At 47.4% G+C, this 11,272-nt stretch overlaps 1 non-coding gene across 1 annotated transcript; it reads left to right on the top strand.

Moving 5' to 3' along the window:
- Positions 1 to 1,609: 1,609 nt before the first annotated feature.
- Positions 1,610 to 1,716, top strand: LOC136630960 (U6 spliceosomal RNA). Its single transcript, XR_010792964.1, has one exon. It is a non-coding gene; the product is annotated as a U6 spliceosomal RNA (small nuclear RNA).
- Positions 1,717 to 11,272: the final 9,556 nt, after the last annotated feature.

Raw genomic sequence — 11,272 nt, forward strand, 5'->3', positions numbered from 1 at the left:
GGAATCTAAATCTCTCACTTCCCAATGTCATAGAAACTTAAAATTTGGCACGGGCATTGAATATGTCATAAATAGGAAAAGCTAATGGGTCCCAACTCGATTATTCAATTCTAAGCGCAAAAGAATTAGTGTCCCAATTTTATGTATGGAATCTAATTCTCTCACTTCCTGATGTCATTTTATATGAAGGAAGCGTCGCATGGTTGCCTCCACGTGGTGTTTCCTGGGTAACGCAGAGAACTATGCAAAATGGGGAACATATGTTTTTCCTCAGTATCTGATATACAAAAATGCTCGGGTCGCCCATTGACTTCAATGGGGTTCGTTACTCGAAACGAACCCTCGAGCATCGCGAAAAATTCGTCTCGAGTAACGAGCACCCGAGCATTTTGGTGCTCGCTCATCTCTAGTATATATATATATATATATTCCTTATAGGGGAAGGATGTTACGACAATGAGTGTATGTATGTGTATACTGCTTCTAGAGAAGGGATGCTACTTACAATGAGTGTGTATATGTACTCCTAGGTGGGATGTTATTGACTGTGTGTGACTATATATATATATACATATTCCTTCTATAGGATGGATGCTACTGATGAGTGGATATATCTATATGTACTATATATATATATATATACTCCTTCTAGGGGAGGCATGTTACTGACAATGTGTGTGCATATCTCCTCCTGAAGGATAGAGGGGGACTGACAGTGACTGTATACAAATATATATATATATATCCTCCTGAAGGATGGAGGGAGGGGGGGGGGATGTTACTGCAGTGACCGTATACATATATCTTCCCTCTGGGGGGTGGGGTGTTACTGACAGTGACTATAAATATATACTCCCTGTGTGTGTGTGGGGGAGGATGTTACTGACAGTGACATATATATATATACACTCCCTCTGTGTGTGGGGGGGGGAGATGTTACTGTGGGTTCTGACCACTTGGTACATTATCTTTCATAGTCCGAGTGACTGAAGACCACCCATCCGCGGGGTCCCCCTCCTCGTCAGTCCGCATTGGTCTGCAGCCCCCCGAGGGCCGCTCTTATGGACCCCCTGGGGGGCTTCCATCCAGAGCGCCATAATCTGAGGCCTGTCCACAGAACGCGGTGAAGATGGCGGCACAACAAGCGCCATGACTGGAGGCCGGCAGGATGAAGTGCGAGGCGCTGCGGACGGAGGGGATGGTGAAGACCCCACTAGAATAAGCCCCTCCGTATGGAGACCCCAAACCAACAATCTCATATTGATGGAGTATATATTAGAAGATGAAGCCCGGGCGGCAGCGCGGAGAACAGGGGGCGCTCAGCGGTCCACCGCAAGTCACAGCGCTTCACCAGGCTGGGCGGCGCTTCCTTATGACGTCAGAAACATTGGCACAATTCTAGCTCCCATGATGCACTGCGGGAGGCGCCGCGCTCCTTGTTCTTGGAATTAAAAGTGAATTTTCTGACAAAAAGATGTCAGATGTGACTGAGAATCCCATAAAGAGGCACAGACTACCGAGCCAGACCGACACTGTGACCGACCTCACTATGAGCTTACAGTTCTCTACCTTATGGACCTTATATACCAGCAGCGCCCTCTAGAGGATCGTGCTCGCTTCGGCAGCACATATACTAAAATTGGAACGATACAGAGAAGATTAGCATGGCCCCTGCGCAAGGATGACACGCAAATTCGTGAAGCGTTCCATATTTTACAACTTGTTCTCTTGTTTCCTTTTTGGATCTTCAGTGATGTTGTCCAGAAACGTCCTGCGTGACAGAATACTTAACAGCCGGGCGGCAGAATACGTCCTCCGCTGGAACACTCACAAGAACGTGCGGTTTTAGCGTATTACACGAGTTTTGTACTGGTCTGCCACGGGCGGCCATGTTGCCACTCACACATATTGCGCCAAATACGTGCTCAATAAAGATCGCAGCATGTTCTATCTTGGTGGGCATTACGCACGCTTACACACAGCGAGAACGAAATGTCACTGCATGCTTGCTGTGCGAGGGGCAACCATCTCCTGCAGGCGGCACGCTGCCAATTACACCCACGTGAAGCCGCCCTTAGACGTGCAGAATGCCAGGAGAGCGAATCCCACAATGCTGCTGCGGAATATGCCGTCCGTGTGAAGTCCCCCGCGGCGGTTCAGATTATGTCACTTTCATCTAGCCGGTAATGGAAAGCTGAGACCCCTAACTGGCTGTAAGCTGGCATGTTTGGCACCTGGCAGAGGGGGCAGCTCCGCTGCGGCTCAGGTCCTACTCAGCCGCGTTGGCGGCTCCGGCGCAGACCCAGTGTGAGATGCCGGATGAAAAAGTTGCACAAGCACATAATATAAATGCATGATGGGTGCAGGAACCGGGCGGACTCCATTACAGTCAGCGGGGTCCGGTCGGCACAGATTGGTTCTGTTATGACGGATCCGTTCATCCCGGAGATTCCGTTTTCTGCTCCCATAACGGATTCCCGAGCGCAGATGTGAATTTAACCTTCACTGACAAAGAACTGTTATAATCCAAGATGCAGATCCTTTAAAATTGTTACAATGTGGCTGAAACGCGTCTGGAATGGAACGCGGCACACGGGGGTCCACCACTGATTTTCATCCACCCCATACAACTGAATAAGGCGGATGTCATACATGTGCACTTAGGTAAGGTGACTAAATGTTCTGATTTAGGCAGGAGAGTCCCGCTTTGGGACCGTGTCCCACATTCCGCTGCAACCCCAGCAGGAGAGCCATTTCTCCCACTTTCGGGACATCTAGTCACCATTAGTGTGATTACTGGTCTGGGTGCCGTGGCTTCCTGGCTGGTAATCACTGTGCTGCACCGTGGCCAGATGCTCCCATTGACTGCAGTGTGTGCATTCCGAAGACCAGAAAAAATGAGTATATGGGGGGGGGGGGGGGCTTTGTTACTACTGAGGCTACGATGGCGGTCACTGTTACTACTGGGGTCAATATAGAAGACACTATTAGTGATAGTGTCCCCTATATCAGCTCCAGTAGTAATAGTATTAGTACCGAGGCCACTGTGTGGGTCACTATTACTACTGAGGTCACTGTACTGGTCAGTATTACTACTGATGTCACTGTGGGGGATACAATTACTACCGAGGCCACTACGGGGTTCAGCATCACTACTGAGGCCACTGTGGCAGAGACCATTACTGCTGAGGGCCACTGTGCAGATCCCTATTACTACTGAGGGCCACTGTGAGGGTTAGCATTACTAGTGAGGCCACTGTGGGGGTCAGTATTACTACTCAGGCCACTGTGGGGGTCAGCATTACTACTGAGGCCACTGTGGGGGTCAGCATTACTACTAAGGGCAACTGTGGGGGGTCACAATTACTAGTCAGGCCACTGTGGCGGACACTATTGCTACTAGTGCCACTGTAGGGGACACTATTACTACTAGTGGGGGTACGCATTACTACTGAGTCCACTATGAGGGACACTCTTACTACTAAGGACCACTGTGGGGAGCACTATTACTATTGAAGGCCACTGTGGCGATCAGCATTACTACGAAGGCCCCAGTAGCAGTCACTATTACTATTGAATCTTCTGTCGCGGTCACTATTACTACTGAGGCCACATTGGGGGTCACGATTACTACTAAAGCCATTGTGGGGACCTCTATTACTATTGGGACCACTGTGGGGGACATTATTACTACTGTGGCCAGTGTGGGGGACCCTATTACTACTGAGGCCAGTGTGGGGAACACTATTACTACTGAAGGCCCCGATAGGAAACACTATTACTACTGAGGGCCACTGTGAGGGTCAGCATTACTAGTGAGGCCACTGTGGGCGTCAGCATTACTACTGAGGCCACTGTGAAGGTCACAATTACTACTCAGGCCACTGTGGCGGACACTATTACTACTAGTGCCACAGTAGGGGACACTATTACTACTGAGGCCACTGTGGTGAACAATATTACTACTGAGGGCCAATGTTGGGGTGAGCATTACTACTGAGGGCCTCTGTGGGGGGATCATTATTACTACTGAGGACACTGTGGGGGACACTATTACTGTTAAGGGTCACTGTGAGATACACTATTACCATTAAGGGCCATTGTTGGGGACACTGTTACAACTTAGGGCCACTGTGGGGGACACTATTACTACTGAGGGCCACTGTGGGGAACACTATTACTACTGAGTGCCACTGTGGGGGTCACCATTACTACTAAGGCCACTGTGGGGGTAAGAATTACTACATTACTTCTGAGGCAACTGTGAGGGACACTCTTACTACTAAGGGCCACTGTTGGGAGCACTATTATTACTTAGGGCCACTGTGGGGAACACTATTACTACTGAAGGTCACTGTGGCGGTCAGCATTACTGCTAAGGCCCCTACTGAGTCCTCTTTCGCGGTCACTATTACTACTGGAACCACTGTAGGCGTCACTATCACTACTGAGGCCACATTGAGGGTCACGATTACTACTGTGGCTACTGTGGGCAACGCTATTACTGCTGAGGCCATTGTGGGGGTCACTATTACTACTGAAGCCATTGTGGGGATCTCTATTACTATTGGGACCACTGTGGGGGACACTGTTACTACTGTGGCCAGTGTGGGAAACCCTATTACTACTAATGCCAGTGTGGGGAACACTATTACTACTAAAGGCCACAGTGGGAAACACTATTACTACTGTAGGAAGCACTATTACTACTGAGGCACACTGCAGGGATACTATTACTACTGAGGCCACTTTGGGGGACACCATTACTACTGAGGCCACTGTGGGGAACGCTATTACTACTGAGGACCACTGTGGGGGTCAGCATTACTACTGAGGCCACTGTGGGGGACACTCTTACTACCTAGGGCCATTATGCGGATCACTATTGCTACTGAAGGCCACTGTGGGGAACACTAATACTATTAAGGGCCACTGTTGGCGTCAGCATTACTACTGAGGCCACTGTAGCGGTCACTTTTAGTACTGGAGCCACTGTGAGGACACAATTACTACTGGGGCAACTGTGGGGGACACCATTTTTACTGAGGCCACTGTGGGGAACACTATTAGTACTGAGGCCACAGTGGGGGCCACTATTACTACTAAGGGCCACTGTGTGGAACACTATTACTACTGAGGGCAACTCTGGGAGAAACTATTACTAAGGCCACTGTGCAGGACACTATTACTACTGAGGCCACTTTGTAGGACACCATTGCTACTGAGGCCACTGTGGGGAACACTTTTACTATTGATGCCACTGTGGGGGTCACTATTACTACTGGGACCACTGTGGGGGACACTATTACGACTGGGACCACTGTGGGGGACACTATTTTCACTGAATCGAGTATGGGGAACACTATTACTACTGAGGGCCACTGTGGGAAACACTCTTACTACTAAACATCACTGTGGAAAACACTATTACTACTGTTGGGGTCAACATTACTGTTGAGGCCACAGGTGTACCCATGGCTGATTTGATACTATGTGGTGTTCTCCATCTCCCGCTGTACAGCGTCCGAGGAGTGGGCCCACAGCTTAGGAGATGGCAGGGTAGATAAGGATTTCTCTCACAGTGACTCTACCATCTCCTCCCCTGAGGGTAGCTCGGGACCCATCCAAGTTACTGCTTGGGGAGGTCACAGAAAAAGTGTAACCATCGGTTACATTAAAGTCCATTGCCACTTGTGACGCCACTGTTCCATCCTCTGTGGTGAATCCTGAGGTTGTAATAAATGTAGTCCACACACAGGGATAATTTTCAGAGAAAACCGAGAACAGTCAGTAATGCCTGTTTACTTAATTCCAATAAAGTTCCAGCAAAAAATTGCAACAGTTCGGAGGACACTTTACACTCTCAAAAGGTGCTGTGACAGGCATGACTTCTCGGGGGAATCCAGACAATCTACAATTCCAGTTATATGTGAGATCCTGCTCCCGGCAAACTCTCTCTTTCTTTCTTACTCTCTACCAGTCATCACTCACTCTTCTGGTGTCCTTCTCCTTCTTTTTCACTGCGGATAGTGGCACTGGCACATCCAGGGTAGTGTAGGCCCAGGACAGGCTTCAGATCATCGCTTGGTCTCTTCCATTCCGGACCACACAATGTCTATGTGGCTCACTCACTAACAAACTGGAAAAAACCCTAAACTCCCTTTGTCTCTGACATCCTCACTAAGATATATATCAAACATAGTCACGTGACATACAACAAGATACATTTCCCAGATATAACTGACATTAACCCATTTAGTGCTGTAGAGGTGCAATACACATCAAATGCATACAATTTAGAAGACACTAACAATATCATTGCACAAGACACACATTTAACATTATGCAGGGGCCCCGTTACGTCTGGGCCACTATAGTCCCCCCTACTTAGAAGAAGACGACTCTGGCACCTCTTAAAACAGAGTGAATATTCCAGAGTTGGTCTTTCTCAGTTGTCTACTCAACTACCATTGTAAAGAACCATCTGCGCAATCATGGAGTGTGCAAGGCAAATGCTGTAAACACGTACTCCCCCTTTGGTTACTATTCAGAGCTTACCCGTCCCGATGTTCTCAGACAACCTAAGATGCAATTTTCCTTGTAAAGTCGTAATATATGACAGCGTGTATACAAAGTGGTATCGCCATAACCACGGGAAACTACTGTTAGGCTGGACGGAATCCTAAATTATACTAAAGAGAACAATTCATCACTATACCTAGACAAAGCAATAGAAAAGGGTTGACTGGCAGGATTAGAAAAATGAAGGGTAAGTGGAATGAATGTCACTTCCCTGGAGTCTCATGAAGGGTGGGTGGTAACTAAAAGTCAATACCCCCAACTGAGCCGATAAAAATGGTAAGGAGGCTGTATCTTCTGTGACAGTCAAGAAAACAGGCAGACACTGGCACAATTATGTGGATTAATACGGCATAGTATTCACGCCTCCTAACTCATTCAGACATGCATACAGCCAGGTGAATGCAATAAAGGTTATTTTACTTTTCATACTCCCTTCTGCACATGAATTTAAACATTGTCAACATTACGTTTCAACATTATGCAATTAACTTGTGCAGTGAAAACATGCATATTTAACATTAGTAACACAAAATATTTTCCCGATTTAAATATGCAAAGGGATCATAAATAACTTTATAGTCTTTTTAGGCTTAATAAAGATAAACAGGAGTCTCTGGAAAGAGAATCCAAACATGGAGAGTCCAACACAGTTAAAGGCTAACAACACCTCGTCAGTCACCTTTTTCACAATGGGTGGCCTGGTGGGTTCCTCCGAATCGGTGTGACGCTACTACTCCATGAATGGATTCTAACTGAGGAACACAAGGGAGGACTGGCACATAGGAAAGTGTCCACTTTGCAGTCATCTGTAGTACTGTCCTCCAACTGCTCAGAAGAGTCTGGGGACTGCCCCCGCTGTGCAGAAGAATCCATTGTATTAGGAGTCTCCCTCTGTGCAGGACTCCAATGAACTATGCACTGCGGCACAGCAATGTCCTGGAAACAATCCATGGTGCATGCACAAGTCTCTCCCGGGGTACTGCAGCAGGGACAACACATGGAGATCCACTCGGACGTTCCCTCTGCTCATCCACAAAAGTAAAGGAGAAGTTCCGGTCTACGTATTCCCAGATAAAAGGCCAAAGTTGTGCTGGCAAAGCGTCCTTTACTTCCTGACTAGTAATTATTAGGAAATTATAGTACCAGTGTTTCTGGTGGCGCAATGTGCCACACAGCTGTGCTACATGGTACATGCATTATGATCCTCACACGTCACACACACAGTTCTACTACATCCATCTTGATTCCCATACATTACACACACAGCACAATACACACACAGCTCTGCTACATGGTACATCCATTATGATGCCCACACATCACACACACAGCTCTACTGTATCCATCTAGATTCCCACACAAGACAAACACAGCTTGGCTCCTCCCACAGCAGTGATGTCACCACAGGTCCTTCAGCCCACCGGATCTCTGTGGTTGTGGTAGATCGGTATCTTCTGTCAGGACTGCTGAGTTGTGTTTGAGATAACGGCTTAGTTCTATTCTCATTTTGTTATGTTTGTCCTCCCCTTCCAAGAGCCCTAACTTTGTTGTTCTTCTATCAGTCAGGCTCCGTGTTTCAAATATGTTGTAGGACCTTTGATGATGGCACTAGGGGGTGGAGCGATGATGTCACCAGGGGAGGAGCATGAGAAGCACTCACATACATACTCACTGACAAGTGGTCATTAGTAGTTTGATTGTCATAGTGGATATTAATCCGGGGGGTAACGGTTCTCTATGAATCCATCCCCTGCTCAGAATCTCTGCAGACTCTGGAGTCTTTCTCCTGTTCGAGCCACATTAGAAGCGGGAGCAACACGTCATGAAGAAATAGAGTCCATGTTTAGAAGGTCCCTTAATCTTCTCCCCGGCAGAGGTGAAGCTGGAGAGGATGATAGCACCAGCCCCACCAGTTCAGGTTCCTTGCCCCAGTAGAAAAGGGGTCTTGACAGCAGGTAACCTGCAGGAATGTCCTGGATCATCTTGGTAGACAACTTGCTTGCTAGGGTGCTCTCGCTGGTCTGTTGAGACAAGTCCAGAGGTTCACTCAACGAACCTGGTGACTCCTCCTCTGGACGGTCCTCAGCTTGCAGCTGTAGCATTTTCTCTTGCTCCGTGGTGGGGTTGACCCCCCATTTTTCCCTCAGCCACAGCGAAAACTGAGTGGTGGGAAAGTTTTGTGGATTATATGAAGGCAAGGGAAGAAGATACTTGGGTGCTATCTTGGGTCTGCATTTTGTCTTCCCGTTCTTAAATAAAGTTTACCGCAGGCAATTCCACTCCATCCAACAACACTACACGATTTCATCTCAGGGCATAACGCATCCTGGACACATAAGAATGAAGATTAAAGACACGACTAGACAGTTCTTGTAAACTCAGGCATGTAGACACTTTTTCTCTGTGTCTGGAAAAGCTGGAGGCAGTTTCTCTCCTTGTTTTCTCAGGAAGGTGCTGCGGTACATTCCTGTTCATGACGCCAAAACTCCGCCTTGCAGCTTCCGAGGAGTGGGCCCACAACTGAGTAAATGGCGGAGTAGATAAGGATTTCTATCACAGTGGCTCTACCATTTCTTCCCCTGAGGATAGCCTGGGCCCCGTTCAAGTTACTGCTGGGGGAGGTCACAGGGAAAGGGTAACTATTGGTTACCTTAAAGTCCGTTGTCACTCGTGATGCCACCATTCCATCCTCTGTGGTGAATCCTTAGGTTGTAATAAAGTAGTCCACACATAGGGATAATTTTCTGAGCAAACCGGGAAAGGTCGGTAATGCCCATTTACTTAATTTCAATTAAGTTCCAGCAAATAACAGCAACAATTCAGAAAACACTTTACACTCCCAGAAGTTGGTGTGACAGGAAAGACTTCACGGGGTAAACCAGACAATCCACAGTCCCAGTTATCTGTGAGATCCTGCTCCTGGCAAACTCTCTCTTCCTTTCTTACTCTCTACCGGTCATCACTCACTCTTCCGGTGTCTTTCTCCTTCTCTCCCACTCAGTGTGGATAGCGGCACTGGCATATCCTGGGTAGTGAAGCCCAGGACAGGCTTCAGACCATCGCTTGGCCTCTTCCATTCTGGACCACACAAACCAGACAGTGTCTGTGTGGCTCACTCGCTAACTAAAAAAAAAACCTAAATCCCCTCTCTATCCAACATCCTGACCAACATATATATATAATATGTAGTCACATGACATACAATAAGATACATTTCCCAGACATAACCCAGACATTATCCATTCAGTGCTGCAAAGGTGCAATACACACCAAATGCATACAACATCTAAGACACTCACAATACTATTGCACAAGACAAAAATTTAACATTATGGAGAGGCCCCGTTAACTCTGGGCCACTACAGCTGGTCAGGTGAGGCCACTAAAGGCTGCTGAGAACTGGAAGCTGAGGATTGCTGACAGCGGGAAGCCTCTGGAGAAGGTGAGGGGAGCGCCACATAGTATGAAATCAGCTGTGGATACTAGGCTGGTTTCCAGTCAAAATCCACACTAATGGTACGAATTGTGACTTTTTTTGGATGCAAAAATACTGCAGAATTTGGCCCCCTGTACCTTTTATAATGACGAAGGTAAAATCATATGTTCTGATAAGTCCGGTTCCTGACCACACCCCTCTGTCCCACTTTGATCCTGGGAAAATCTGGTCACCTTAATTTAGGGCTCATGTCCATGACCGTGTCTTCATTATGCATTTGCTGCACAGCCACGTGATATGCAGTGAATGGAGTCAATGAAAGCCAATGGACTGCGTATCAATATGCATGAGAGAAAGATTGCAGCATGCTGTACTTCTCCAGTTACCACAAGCTATACACTTGTATGGCCTGTGTATGATACGCTGTCCATACACAATACATTGGCATTTTTATACACATCTTGGGGAAATAATTGTAATACTGTGCATGTTCGAGGGGTGAAGAGCTGGGAGGGATAAGTGCTGTCTCATCACGGTGGCACTTAGCAGACTCTGGTTCCTAAGAGATAACACATAGGAAAGGCCACGCAGGATCGCAGGCCAGCTTTGACAGTTCTTTGGCAGGAAGTGCCAATTAAGGGGATGGGGTGAGTAGTAGAATATATCACTCGTGACGCCACCGTTCCCACACACCAATATTCTATGCGGCAGAGTAATAAACACAGAGACTTGTGTAGAGTACCTCGTGTCCTTAGGAACGGTTAAAGCCCGGTATAACTTTTACTTATAATTGGTATAACAGGTAACACAGGTACAATTCCCTTTACATAATGACAGGCTGTGGCTCAGAGGTAGGGAGGAAACACATAATGAATACAGCCCTAAAGTCCACGTTATCTGTATGTCACCGGTACTAGATTGGGAGAACTCTGGAGGAGCAAAGGCGGTACAGGTCACTACGCATGCACTCTGGCAAAAACAATTATTCAGGAAGGCTTATCCAATATACTCCCCGCACGGCAAATGCATTGGTGTCTCAATCAAGTACCTCTGTGTGGTGATCCTAATTATGGGCAGCCGCACAGGAAAAGGCTGTGGTGTGAACGAGTACCTGTTTTAGGAACTTTAGTAGGGCTCTCTCTCTCTCTGTTGCAGGGACTCACTTACTCGTCCCATGTGATTCACATGTGGTACAGGAGTCTCTCCTTCTCCTCCATATTAAGCACAAGGAAACCAGAGGTGTCTCCCTGTGCC

This window comes from Eleutherodactylus coqui, chromosome 5, assembly GCF_035609145.1.
Source record: "Eleutherodactylus coqui strain aEleCoq1 chromosome 5, aEleCoq1.hap1, whole genome shotgun sequence".
Classification (NCBI taxonomy): Eukaryota; Metazoa; Chordata; class Amphibia; order Anura; family Eleutherodactylidae; genus Eleutherodactylus; species Eleutherodactylus coqui.